The sequence below is a fragment of the Bison bison genome, unplaced genomic scaffold (assembly GCF_000754665.1).
Source record: "Bison bison bison isolate TAMUID 2011002044 unplaced genomic scaffold, Bison_UMD1.0 scf7180017864516, whole genome shotgun sequence".
Lineage (NCBI taxonomy): Eukaryota > Metazoa > Chordata > Mammalia > Artiodactyla > Bovidae > Bison > Bison bison.
Window position 1 is genome coordinate 10221922 of NW_011495069.1, and position 14432 is coordinate 10236353.

General features: G+C 38.7%; 1 protein-coding gene across 3 annotated transcripts in view; it reads right to left on the bottom strand.

Annotated features, from left to right (window-relative positions):
- Positions 1-10846, bottom strand: part of EYA3 (EYA transcriptional coactivator and phosphatase 3) — a 94881-nt gene extending 84035 nt beyond the window's left edge. For 2 of the 3 annotated variants that reach the window (XM_010830157.1, XM_010830155.1), the window contains exon 1: positions 10678-10846. The gene's annotated coding sequence lies outside the window, so the exon portion shown is untranslated. Of the gene's footprint in view, positions 1-10171; positions 10293-10677 lie in introns of all 3 variants that reach the window. The other variant, XM_010830156.1, reaches the window with a different exon arrangement.
- Between the last annotated feature and the right edge of the window lie 3586 nt (positions 10847-14432).

The window sequence follows — 14432 nt, forward strand, 5'->3', positions numbered from 1 at the left end:
CTTACTTCTTGGAAAATCATCCTTTGAAGTTGTCTGTAAATTAACACAAACTTTTCCCCACAAGCTTCCAATAAAATTGGGAGATAGTATTCCACAGGAAAAATTCCAAAACCACAGTAGAAAGTATTGAGAAGGGATGAGACAACCTGAATTAGTGTCAAAGTGACCTTAATAATAATCCCACAGGTCTACTACATTCCTTCCAACCCTCTTCAAATCTCTCTTCAGTTTTCAGTAACATGTCACGTCATTCACAAAGCATGAGTTTCTCTAATGTGTGGAGATCCAGACTCCACAGAATTCTCAGCCTCCAACACTTTATCTCTACCCTCCCTTAATCTAAAGTTAACATTTCTAAGAGAATCATATACTTTTCTATAGGTGCTCTGACCTGACCCATGGTATTCTCCAACATGAATGTTCTATAAATGTGTTGCTTCCAGGTATATAGAAAAATTTATACCTTACACTATCCATTTTCTAAACTCAAAATCCTATATAGCATTCTATATATCTACGCATCACATCTATTAATCAGCTCTCCAGTATTCAAACAAAATTTACTACACATTGTATTAACAGAACTGAGTCTTTTGAAACATAAGTCTTTAGCTGTCAAAACTATAAAATCTAGGTTCAGATCTTTTATTAATATTTTACTTCAAATTTATTTGCCCCTTCAAAAATCCATCAGACCAAACATCATCAACCATAATTCCAGTGTATAATCACCCAATCATTCAGTGTAGAGAGTAAAGAGTAGTGAAGTAAGTTTTAACACTTGTTATTTTACCTTTTTCAACATAATTCACCTCTGTAAGAGGCAGGTTTGGCAAGCTTGGAGCATGACCTCAGGAGTCTGACTGTGCCTGCTTAGTCACTTCAAATGTGTCTGACTCTCTGCGAACCTATGGACCGTGGCCTGCCAGGCTCCACTGTCCACGGGATTCTCCAAGCAAGAATACTGGAGTGGGTTGCCATTTCCTTCTCCATGGAGTCTGACTGCTGCTGCTGCTGCTGCTAAGTCACTTCAGTCGTGTCCGACCCTGTGCGACTCCATAGACTGCAGCCCACCAGGCTCCTCTGTCCATGGGATTCTCCAGGCAAGAGTACTGGAGTGGGGTGCCATTATCTTCAAATCCCAGTTCTGGCACTGATGAGCGGTGTGGGAGCTTAGACAAGTTATTTAACTTTCCTGAGTCTCATTTACTTCATCTGTAAAATGGGAAAAATACTAATGTGTCTTTCTCAAAAGCTTGTCATGGGTTCAAAGGAGTTAGTATCTGTAAAACTCTTAGAACAGTGTCTGGCACATAGTTAGCATAATGTAACTGTTGAAGAAAAAAGTTTTTTTTAACAGACTCAGGACAGAAAACTGGTCTTGGTGAAAGTCAATTCATTACTAGTTTCTCTTAGTTTTTCAAAGGGCAAAATATTAATATTATTAAAGGTCCATGTAACAAGAGATCCCTGCAAGAGAGGCAACAGAATGGGTCTACAGCTCATAACCTTTGTCATTGGCTTTGATTCCAACACCACACAAGAACTTCCAAGTCCTCAAGGAAAGCTGTTGTCAAGCTCCTGGGCAAGAGAACACTGAATGTCAAACATGTCCTGTTATTTAGTGATATGAACTCATCATGGTCACAAACACTTTCAGGAGATTCAACTGTGTGTTATTAATAGCTAACATTTATGTAATTTGTTTTATGGGCTGGGCACTGTTCTAAGTACTTTATGTATATCAACTCATTTAATCCTCTTGAAAAGTCTCTAAGATATGCACTATTTATTATTATTACCATTTAATAGATGAGAAAACTGCAGCACAGACAGTAACTCATCAACCTGGAATTCAAGCCCAGGCAGCCTAGCTTCAAAGCCTGAGGTTTTAAACCACAGCTATGTGCCTCAGTTTAGAACACCACAGACAGGACTAATGATTTTAAAAAGCTGATCAAGCTAAAAATGTATGCTATGCTGTGCTATAGTCATAAACAGCCAGAATTCACAAGTTAGATAACGAGAAGATACTAAGAAGGCCAGTTTTCTTCTTTATCATTTCTCATTCTTGTTCTTCCCCAAGGCCTCCTAAGTAAATATGAGTTAATACAAGTGAAGTGCTTTAAATAGTGCCTGGCACATAGTAAGTGCTCATTATGAGCTAAGAGGCGATAATGGTAAAAATAGTAGAGTCTGCCTGCTGACCCTGCCTCATTCTAATAGCTGTGATATGCTAGGAACTGTTGCTATCTCTACCGTATTTCCCCTTTATGATTACAGGAAATGAAGAGGGATAATAAATAAATCCACTATAACAAACCCTGAAGACTTTCCAGTCGTGTTGCTTTCACATGACTACATACACAGGAGCAAACTGCTTCGCTCCTCTGTTCTCTGTTTTGGTTTCCAAAGACTGGACGGGAGCCAGAAAAAGGCAGAAGAAAGCACCTTTGTAACCTTTTGACCAGTTTCCAAGAGCAGAAGTAAAGTTTGTAAAAGCAATTTAATCAAACTAAACTTTGACTGTTAGATGGAAACTAAAAAAGGATTCTAACGATAGAAGCTCTACATACTACCAAAGCAGTGTCAACCTCATGAATCTATATTACTGCAGTTTTTAAAAATGATGTGCCTAAGACAGAGGTGACGGAAACAGTAAACAAGGCCTCCTTCAATCAACTGCTCTGCACAATTATTTAAGTTAAAAGCTTAAGAGAATCAAAATACATTTTGGTGAAAAAAACCAATAAATCCAAGCATCTTCAATTCCAAAAAAATTTTATACTGGTAAAAAAATCTAGTAGTCACTAGAATTTTTCAAACTGTAGGTTCAATTCATTATTAGATTATCATATCCATTTAGTGGCTATTAATAGCTTGTTTTGAGTGAAATGCAACTGGTGGTGGTTTTAGTTCTGTCTGACTCTTGCGACCCCATGGACGGTAACCTGACAGATTCCTCTGTCCTTGGGATTCTCCAGGCAAGAATACTGGAGTGGGTTGCCATTTCCTTCTCCAGAGGATCTTCCCGACCCAGGAATTGAACCTGTATCTCCTGTGACTCTTGCATTGCAGGCCAATTCTTTACCACTGAGCCACTAGGGAAGCCCAATGCAATTAACCAAAACTAAAACAAAATTAAATTAAACATTATAATGCATTACCAACATTAAAGATAAGTATTGTTTCACGAAACTTCTGTCAATTTTAAATATTAATATGTACATATATGTGTATAAGTACTGGATAACAATGAAAAATGCATCTTATGGTGGGTTGTGATCAAAAAAGTTTGCCGTTTTACCCAAAGATTAAGGAAAAAAAAAAAACTAGTCAAAAAGGAGAAAAATATCCACTTCAAGCTACGCATGATAAAACATTCAAAATTTTAATGATTCTCTAAATTAGTTTTTTTTTTTTTTTTTTAAGGCAAGCCTCTGAAAATGAACGAAAAGGGGAAAATAAACCATCTGGGTAATAATCAATAGTTTATCATAATTATTCCAAATAAACAACAATTTCACAGCATGAGAGGTACCAACACTGAATAAATATATAACAGGAGATACACAGAAATGAGCTAAATATATACTAACAGGAGATACACAGAAATGAGATGGTTTCAGTTCGTCTAGCTATTAAATACCACACCAATACGACAGATAAGCAAAAGCTATAGAACTCACTCTCAAGAACATTTATTTTTCAGTGTTATCTAATCACTCCTTCCTAAGGGGACAACAGAGGATGAGATGGTTGGATGGCATCACTGAATCAATGGACATCAGTCTGAGTAAACTCCGGGAGGTGTGGATGGTCAGGGAGGCCTGGCGTGCTGCAGTCTGTGGGCTTGCAAAGAGTCGGACAAAGACTGAGCGACTGAACTGAACTGAACCTATAGCAAAGTTAAGAACTGGTGAAAAGGAAAAACAGATTCGAAAAATTCAGTAAATACATTAATTACAAGGGTATGTTTTTTAGTAAGATATACGTGTGCTATTTTGTATCCTAAGTTGTTGTCCAATCTCTAAGTTGTGTCTGACTCTTGCAACCCCATGGACTGCAGCATGCCAGGCTCCCCTTTCCTTCACTACCTCCTTGGAGTTTGCTCAAATTCAAGTCCATTGAGTCGGTGATACTATCTAACCATCTAATCCTCTGCTGCCCACTTCTCCTTTTGCCTTTTGTTCTCTAAATTCTGAAATATTTCAAGAAAAAAGAAAATCACACACACATTTTGGATTATGCTGTCAGTAAAGAGAGTGCGATTATCATAAATATCATCAATCTAGTAGGAAAAAATTAACATCATTGTGTTAAATGAAAATGCCCTCTTATTTTCAAAAAAAGGAACAGGTGAATCTTACCTAAATCTTCTTCAACTACTATGGAAACTAAAGAATAAGTTCAATTTCACCTAAGAGTTAATCATTCTAATTTATTCCCATAGTAACAATACTGACAGCAACAAACTGCCGATTTTCCTAAATTCAGTAATTGCTACATTATTAAATTTCAGGTGAAAGAAAATTATTGAAATTTTAGAAACTAAACTGATTATCAAACCCACATATAAAAGAAAGCCCCTTTTGAAACAAAAATCAAACGTTTAAATCAAAGAACATTCTAAATACCAGTAAGTAAGTCACCATAGCAATGCTTATACTTTTCACTTAATAATACTTTTCTGACAAAGAGGGAAAAAAAACAAGACAAAAGCCACCATTGAAAAATAGTATACTTAATTAACATGTCTGAATTAATAAGGGGGATTAATACATAAGAATTAAAATAAGCAGTATCTGTAACCAAGCATCACTTCTGACCAGAAACAATGTAGTTTTTTGTTAACCAGATCCCATGATTCTCAGTTATATTTGAAATACTCAGAAAAATAACTTCTCATCACATATAAGTTTCAGGCTCTGGCATTCAGATGCACCTCAACTAATATTAAATCATCTCCTTCCCTTAGAGAGGCAACAAAATTTTTAAATTTGGAAATAATAAAAGCACACAAAAAAGTAGTAGTAATATGATTAACAATATTCTAAATAACTATTTGCATTTTCAATTAAAAAAGGAACTGTTTTATGAAACAGTTTTCTAAAGTAAAAATAAAAACACTAATTTAAATGTATTACTCTAAATATTGTACTCCTGAACAGATGGGTGCACTTAATTTTGCACAAATTTCCAAATCTGGAAATGAGACTAGAGGTAAGTCAGAAATTTCAGTTTTAGTTTTCTGTTTTATATTTCAAAGTTGTTAAGTTCATACTGTGGTCAGTAAGATTTCAAAGTTCAAGACTATTACATGAATTTATTTAATATTCTGCAAATCAGAGAAAGTGAAAAATTAATGTCAAGAGGTAAACATTTTAGTAACAGAAAATACATTTTGTTAAACTCCCTTTTCTGCAAACACCTCAAATGTAATGAACTTCCATATAGTACTTTTTTAAGAGGGAAGGATAAGGATCATGATTTGCTTCAATTTGTGCTTTTTGTCATCTAAAAAACACAGGTAGTAAATGGTTTGCAATTTACCTTAAGCCAGCATTTATAAAACGACCAGGTAAAGTTCCCAACCAAAAGCAGTATTCTTCTGTGTTTCAGAAAAATTGGATTTTTTAACTGTTATGAAGGAAGAACTCATTAAACCAGTGGAACTTTGTACAAAAAGGTCATGAACTCTGGAGCTACAAAAACTAAATTCAAATCCAGCTCTCCTGCCAACTAGCTGTGTTACTTTGGGTGAATTATGTAACTTCTGTGTCTTGGTTTTCTCATTTGTAAGTGGAGATAAATATAGTACTTACTTCACAGTGTTGTAAGGATAAAAGAGTTAATACTATAAGTAAACCGTTTGGTAACTTCTGGCACAGAGTAAGTACTACATAAAATGTGCTTAAAAAAAAAAATTACTGTTTTAATACAGATTTTCACAGTTCAGTTGTGAAAAAGTTTCCAAAATGAAAATTACTTAATTATATGTATAAAGAAAAAACATGACTTTATATTAAGCTGTAATAAAGATTAATACAAGAACCTTAAATAGTGAAATCACTGAGTATTTTGAAAATTAAAAATCATAAAACCTAGTTTAAAAAATCCGGGGCTTCCCTGGTGGCTCAGTGGTAAAGAATCTGCCCGCCAATGCTGGAGACGGGATGGATCCCTGGTCCTGGAAGATAACACGTGCCGTAGAGCAACTAAGCCCATGCACCACAACCACTGAGCCTGTGCTTTAGAGCCTGGGAGCCCCAACTACTAAAGCTTGCCTGCCCTTGAGCCAGTGCTCCTCAACAAGGACAGCCACTGTGATAAGAAGCTCAGGCACCCCAACTGGACAGTAGCCCCCGCTCACCATAACTGAAGAAAAGTCCTCACGGCAATGAAGACCCAGCACAGCCAATAAATCAATAAAAATACTTAAAAAAAAAATCGTATGCCATTGCACTAATAAGAAATGACACTTTCCTAAGATGGATTAAAGCTTATTTTGATTCTAATATTTTTTTTCCCTCTACACCATAAGTTATGTTTACTCTTATATTTTAATTCAGATATATACAAATAAAGGTACATTCAGAATCTAAGTGTAAATGTCAGCCTTGTATAATGTCACCTACTTCAGATGAACTGCCTATATATGTAATATAACTGTACTATACAGCAGGTATCAAACATTTTTGCTCAATGTCTTACAAAGATTGTTACTATTTTCCAGGGTGAATAAAAACCTATCTACCTAGTACAAATATTAACCAAGCTAATAAGTTAAAGTGCATCCAACACAATCTGCAACAAGATCTTTAAGATATTAAGCACGGACTGCCTTGGGCCGATCTGTTAACTTACAATAGGTCAGCACGAACTACTATTCCTCTTCTGAGTTAAAACACTACCACATATTTAAAAGGGGTATCTTTGATGCAAAGAAAAATTTGATGAAGCCCATATTTCAAATATCTTTTTTAATATATTACAAATAATAGAGAAAATATCCTTATTATTTCTACATTTAATAATTAGTTGCTCTAGAACTTGGGCTAATGTGATCAAGTAAAAATATCAAGATGATGATGTTGCTGCTGTTCCATTGTTTGCTATGTTCTCTGCAAATAAAACATATCAATAAGACAATTTATAGCTTAAGCCATATATTCTGTGGAAGAACATAAACCTGTATTAAGTTAATCAGCAGACATAAAGTCCACCCATTTTTTCCCTTTACTATAAATAGAACAATTTGGTCCCTTGGTATAAACCAATTAAATGAATGTGGGGGGGGAACTATTTCTAATAACCTTAAATACATTTTGAACTATTTTTATGTTGAACTATTTTTATTTTTCCTCCATTTAAATCACACATAAGTTAAAATATCTTGCTATTATATGCAGAACACAAAAATCTTTTAAACAACTACCAAAAAAGATGATCTATGAGCCTTTTGTCTGTAAGCAAAACAAAAACAATGAAGTCATGGGGTGGCTTATGCAGATCACAGGAACCATCATACTGCAAGGTACAAATCACCAGGACATTGTAAAAATTAAAATTTTTTTAAACTGTATTTTCCTTAAAACATATCCTAGGATTCAAGGATAAAAATTAAAGTATGTAAAACAAAGTGCAGTAACAGGTAAAATGACAAAATATCAAAATCAAAAAAGAGTCAAACAAAATCAAAACAGAAAAACCCTGCAGGCAAAAAACTAATATGCAGAAATGTTATCTTAAATTAAGCGAACAGGCTTACAAACTAGGACTTTGCCAAACTAAAGCAGAAAGTTTTATGGAAAACCAACAGTGACTCCGCTCCTCAACTTTAAAAACACACACAGTAAGTCGTCTCCAGTGGTATTTTTTTCCTTTGGCAGGTAAGAGGGGCAGGCTTTTCAGTAAATGGAAAGTCTATCACTATTCTGTGCAAAGAACAAGACCGTGAACACAACTGCTCCAATGAGACCACAGGATGTTCGTTTCATGTAAGGGCTTTCATGCAGAATTTCTATCATAATAAGCCAAAGTGATTTTAGAGAAAAGAGAGAAAGAGACTCCCTAAGACTTTTCAACCTCTACTTCCAAACAACACAGTTTCTTTCTGAAGTCTCTCTTTGAAGGCAAAAATGACTTAAGTCTTCAATTTTGTGGCTCAGCTGGTAAAGAATCCACCTGCGATGTGGGAGACCTGGTTCGATCCCTGCGCTGGGAAGATCTCCTGGAGAAGTGAAAGGCTACCTACTCCAGTATTCTGGCCTGGAGAATTCCATGGACTCTATAGACCATGGGGTCGCAAAAAGTCGGAGACAACTGAGCAACTTTCACTTTGAATTTTAAATTCCACATCGTAGATTTCTTATCCCAAAACTTTTATTCCTAAGACATAAATTTACTGACATTAATCACTAACTACAATATTGTGCTCTCCAGCTTACAGCTTTGATAGAACTAAAACCCATTTCTCTAGCTGCTTGAAGAGGACTTCTTTTGCGAAAAATGACCTTGGAAAAAACATCACCAATAAACCCTAATTTCCTTATTTTGTAAAATGAAGGGTAAGTTTGAACTCTATGGTCCCCTCCAGCTGTAAACTACAGTACCCAATCAAGGTTTTAAACTCAAGACATGCTGAAGATGTAAAAAGTTCAGAAATGAAAAAGGTTGAAAGACAGCCTTGCATCAATCCAAATATGGGTATATGTGTGTACAAAAGAAAAAAGAGCCCACCATCCTGGAGATAAGGAAACACAGAAATGTCAGACCAGACTCATTGGGGTTAGATTTTAAGGACTGGGAAATGATGAGGTCAGGTTGAACAGAAGCTAGAGTTTTCCAGTGTTAGGTGCTGCGGAGGAGGTAGTAGTAAGAAGCTTTCAAAAGAGCTTTCCTCAGTATTTAAAAAAGTCCTGCAAGCCAACCACAAGGGTCCTTCTCTGTGGCTTCTAGCACTAATATGGCCAAGCTCCAAAGTCTTTTGCTAAAAATAGCTTAAGGGATCAGCCCAATTTTGGAATAAGCCAAGGCCTATGCTATGCTTGCATATGTCTCATATAATGAGGGACACTTTTCTACAACTTATTAGTCAAAAGAAAAGCAGGTGCTAAATGCTGTATTTATTCTGCTTGCTGAAGTACTAAATTTGAGAGCACAATTTACATGAGTACAGAAACTGATCACACCAAAACATTTACAATCAAGTGTGAGACATACACCATAAACACTGGAAAGACAAAAATAAAAATTATCCAACTCTGTCTCAAAACATACCTCAGATAACAATTTTTGGAAAACACCACACAATTATTATTAAAACCAACCCTTCAATTCAGAGATGACTAAGAGCCTACAGAGTCATTTAAGAAATTTACAAGAAACTTTAGCCTCAAAAATGAGAAAAAGATGGTTCTAAGGCTGAAACAGTTTAGCAAATTAGATGGTTTATGGTGAAAACAGTAAAGAAAAAATAGAACAGGCTAAGTAATCAAATACTGTAATGTCTGGTTTATTAAGAAACAAGAAGAAAAACAGAAAACTTGTCAATATGGTAAAAATGAAGAGACAATATACAACAGACAAAGATATATGCACGCTAAGTTCAACAAAAGAAAAGGTACTTTGAAATTACTATAATGAATTCTTTAAGCATAAAATTTTTCAGTAAGAGCACACTAAAATTTTTGGCAATAAACTTATAAATCTGGGGCTAATAATCTCCCAAGAAACTCTGTCTTCCATCACAGCAACTGTTCTATAAGTAAAGTTCGTACAGAAAACAGAGCCGATCGTCTCAAAACATCCGCATTTTTGCCTCGGCTGTACATATCCATTCTCATGGGATAGAGAACACAAAAATGACAGGACGTCCTGATGACCTGTCGATTAACACGATTACACAGGCCCCACTGCCAGCAGTTCCGCGTGCTTGCCACCTGTTAGCCTGCTTTAGCGAAGCCCCCTAAACTGTGCTCCAGCGAAGAACCGGGAACGCCTTTGTTGTTTCCTAACTACGGAAGCTACCAGAGTTCAATCCAACCTAGCGCCTTAAGGAAAACTTGCCCCAGGCCGGGTAAATCTGCCCAGATGCTGACTTGGGCAAAGACCTTCTCTAGCTAAGAAAAGGCGGGAGAACCCCAAGCGAAACACAAATGTCACCTACTCGTCCCGGGAGGAGCTAGGCGTCAAGGGTGAAGAAAGTTGGGGAACTAGACCCAGGAACCTTGAGAGAGGCTCAGTTTCGCAGTTGGAGCAGGGTGAGCACAACGAGGAGGTGGGTCGCCCTGATGGGTGAAAACACAGGAAGATCCTGAGACCACAGGTCGGGGAGGAGAGGTGCGAAAGTGAATATGGGCAAAACCGATAGGCAGTGGCTTAGGGAAGGGCTGAAGCAAAAGGCAAAAAAACCAAGGCTTTTAAAAGGCAGATGAGGCAGAGGGAAAAAAGCAAGGCGAGAAGTGAGCAGCGACGACACAGGCTGAAACTGAGGTGAAAGAGGCGAGGCCGGCGTGGGAGAAAGGAACCAAATGAGCTCAGGAGGCTCTGCAGGGACAAGGGACAAGCAAAGAGAACCCCCACCCACAGGGACCGGGACACAAGTCTTGACCGTCCCTCTACAGGCATTACCCGACCGGCTGCACTCAGACCCTGTCCGCAGCGGAGACTCACCCAAAGGCTGCAGAGGCCCCACAGTAGGACATGGGGACTGGTCCAAACACACAGGAATACCAAGCGGCTGGAGGAAACGGCGGCGTTAGTGTGACCCGGATGCGCATCCCTAGGAACCGGAAGTTGGCGGTCAGGGTCATCACACAATCCACACCTCGTTCCACCAGAAGCTTTCGGGCGCATGTGTCAGGCCTCAGGGGGCGGGGCGGGGAAAACGCCTAGACTCCGCCCACCTGGCCGTCCTGGGAACCCCGCCCCTGGTTACGCCCCGCCCGGCGTCTGGGTGGCGCTTGGTGTGTGGATAGGCTGGTTGGTTCACGCAGCTCCCAGACCAAGGTACCACTGAGGCACAAACTGCCCGCTTAAAAAAAAAACAGCGCTCAGGTTTCAAGAAGATCTATTAAAATGCGTGCAATCCCTCTCTCTCTAAAACGAACGTGAAATATTGGATGTATTTGGTAGATTTAGAAAAATTGTGGGAGGAGGAATGGCTGGGAAGTGCTGGAAGATACTTTTGAGGCTAGACCAAGGGGATGGTTTTATTCCCATTATCAGTTTATTCATAATATTGTATTGAGGTTACAATTCATTTCTATTTTGTGCGCAATATTTTATGTAATAATTTTATCAGAAACAATTTTTACATGTTTCGTTAACTTTAAATTACTAACCCATCATGGGCAAGGAGCATGGTTGATTTCAGGTTTTGTTGGGGCCTGAACTTTATTCAATTGGAGGACTGTCTTTAGAGAACACAATTTCCCTCTTTAGGGAAATCCACAATTACAAATAACAATGTTAGGTATAAAAAATGAATGTTTAATGTGAGAAAAGAAATCGCAAATTACAAAGTTTTTAAAATTCCATAAATAACACAAAATCCGGAAGAATTAAGCACTACAAGTACTATTACGTGCATGTTTGAACTACTTTTTTCCTACGTTTTTTGGCTGTATCTTCTTTGATCTCCTTTTCCTATGGCAATTTACTAAGGAATGTATTTACCGAGATCCTTGACTCCTGTCTCTCACACTGCACACCTAATTCATCTGTAAATTCTACACAATTTGTCTTAAAAATCTGTCCAGATTCAGACTACTTCCTGCCTCTGTTGGTACGAGCTACAGTCAATGTGTGACCATTTGCTGTTTTTATACCCTTGCCCTTCCAGGATCTATTAACACAGCAGCAGTGGGCTTCTGTTAAAGCCTTAATCATACCAGGTCCCTCCTCCAGTGGATCCCTATTTTAAAATGAAAACCAAAATCCTTATATAAGCTGAGAGGACCCTCAAGATTTGACACTGCCCAGTACAAGTAACCTTATCTCTGACTTTCTCCATTATCCCTCCTCTCAAGACACACTGGTCTCTTTGCTATTTCTCTAATCTGCACATACACTCTGGGTCTTTGTGCTTGCTGATCCCTCTGTCTAGAATGCTCTTCCTCCAGATAACAGCATCATTCACACTTTCACTACCTTTACATCTTTGTTCAGATGTCACCCTCTAAATGAAAACTTTCCCAGACACTGTATTTAAAATTGAAACATTACCATCCTTCCTGAATTTCTTAGCCCAGTTCCCTCACTTAATTATTCTATAATAACAGTTATTCTAACAATTTGCTAGTGAATTTAGTTTAACATCTCTACTCCCACCCCTCAGTCTTCCTCTCCCCATTCTCCTCTCACCAGAATGTGAGCTCCTGTTTTGTTCACAGATGTATTTCAGAAGAAACGCCAGCACCAGAAGAGAATTTGGCATGTTGAGGGCACCCAATAAATGTTTGTTGGCTTAAAGGATAGATTGCTCATTTACTTTGCTTTTGCTCATCCAAAACCATACAAGCTGAGCCACCAACTCCACCAGGAGGGAGCCCATGAGTAACCAGTGTGGTACTCCCAGAGAAGTTCTTCCTAAAGCATATATTTACACATAACTCCAAAATGTGGGGCTTCCCAGGTGGCTCAGTAGTAAAGAATCCACCTGCCAGTGCAAGGAGACGCAGGAGATTCAGGTTCGATCCCTGGGTTGGGAGGATCCCCTGGAGGAGGAAATGGCAACCACTCCAGTATCCTTGCCTGGAGAATGCCATGGACAGAGGAACCTGGGGAGCTATGGCCCATTGGGTTGTGAAGAGTCAGACATGATTGAACATACATGCACCACGCAACTCTATAACACAGCTATCAGAAAGCACACCAACTCCTCCCCAGAGCAAAGAGTGCTGGCCGCTGCTGCTGCTAAGTCGCTTCAGTCGTGTCCGACTCTGTGAGACCCCATGGACTGCAGCCTACCAGGCTCCTCTGTCCATGGGATTTTCCAGGCAAGAGTACTGGAGTGCTGGACCTACTATTAATAAAAACCCTCCAATGTCTTCATAGTCCCCTAAGAATAAGGTCCAAGCTCTTTGCTATGGTCTACAAGGCCCTGTTGGCCTTCCCTTCCTAACTCTCAGATGTCGTTTCCAGCCTCCCTTACTCTCGAATTTCCACTTCCGAACTCTGGGAGATAGTGGAGGACGGAGGAGTGTGCGTCCATGGGGTTTGTAGAGTCGGACACGACTTAGTAACAGAGCAACAGCAACAACCCTCACGAACAGCCATCCTTCTCTTCTTTCTGCTTCTTGTACAAAACTAGCCTTCTTGCCTCAGGGTCTAAACAAATACTATTCCTGCTCTCTCCAACTCTCTTCTCCGAACCTTCCACGAATGGTTTCTTCTGTTTCTCTCGGTGAAATAACACCTCTGAAAGATTCATACAGCCCCTTCCCCCACCCGCACCCATGACCCCTTCTTCCTGTCTGAAGCAGCTCCTGCATTTCCTTCCCATACCTTATCTTTTCTCCAGGGTCACTATCGCAGTCTGAAATGACCTTGTTTATTTATTGTCTGTCACTGGAAAGTAAGCTCCTCAGGGGTCTTTTTTCACTCTTATTCATTGCTGAAGTCTCAGCACAGCACTAGAAGTGTGACTTGTTGTTCAGTCACTAAGTTGTGTCCAACTCTTTTCAGCCTCATAGACTGCAGCATGCCAGGTTCCTCTGTCCTCCACTATCTCCCAGAATTTGCTCAAATTCATGTCCATTGAGTCGGTAATGCTATCTGACCATCTCATCCTCTACCGCCCCCTTCTTTTGCCAAGAGCTGACTCATTGGAAAAGACCCTGATGCTGGGAAAGATTCATGGCATATAGTAGGTACTCAATAAACAAAACAAATATTTACTAATAGTTATTGAAGCTTTACTATGTGTTACTTACCATACACAGTAAATATAAATACTCCTGTTTCTCTTTTAAATCCTGCCGGCGATCTTGTGAAATACTATGATTATCTCTATTTTATAGATGAGGAAACTGAGGCAGGGGTATGTTAAACAACTTGCTCAAGACCACCCAACTGGCAAGAAGCAAACCCAGGAGTTTACTCCAGGTCTGCAGGACTTCAGAGTCCAGGATGCCTCTCAAATAACAGGCAGAGCAAGTATGGATTCATTTGCTTACAAGTTTCTTTTCTCTGACTTCAGACAATTTTGCTTGCTGTGATGGTCAGCAAGACTGGAAAAGTTTGTTGAGTTGTATTCCCTGCCCTACTGCACTACTCCTGGGGACAGATCTCAAGAAATAGATCAAAAATATGGTTTTGTTCAAGCCTAGTTATAACTATTTAGATATTTGTGATACTCTTTCTGTAGATTTGGAAATATTTCATTCAAATTTTAACACAAAAGAAAGCTATTAAAATAGTCCAAA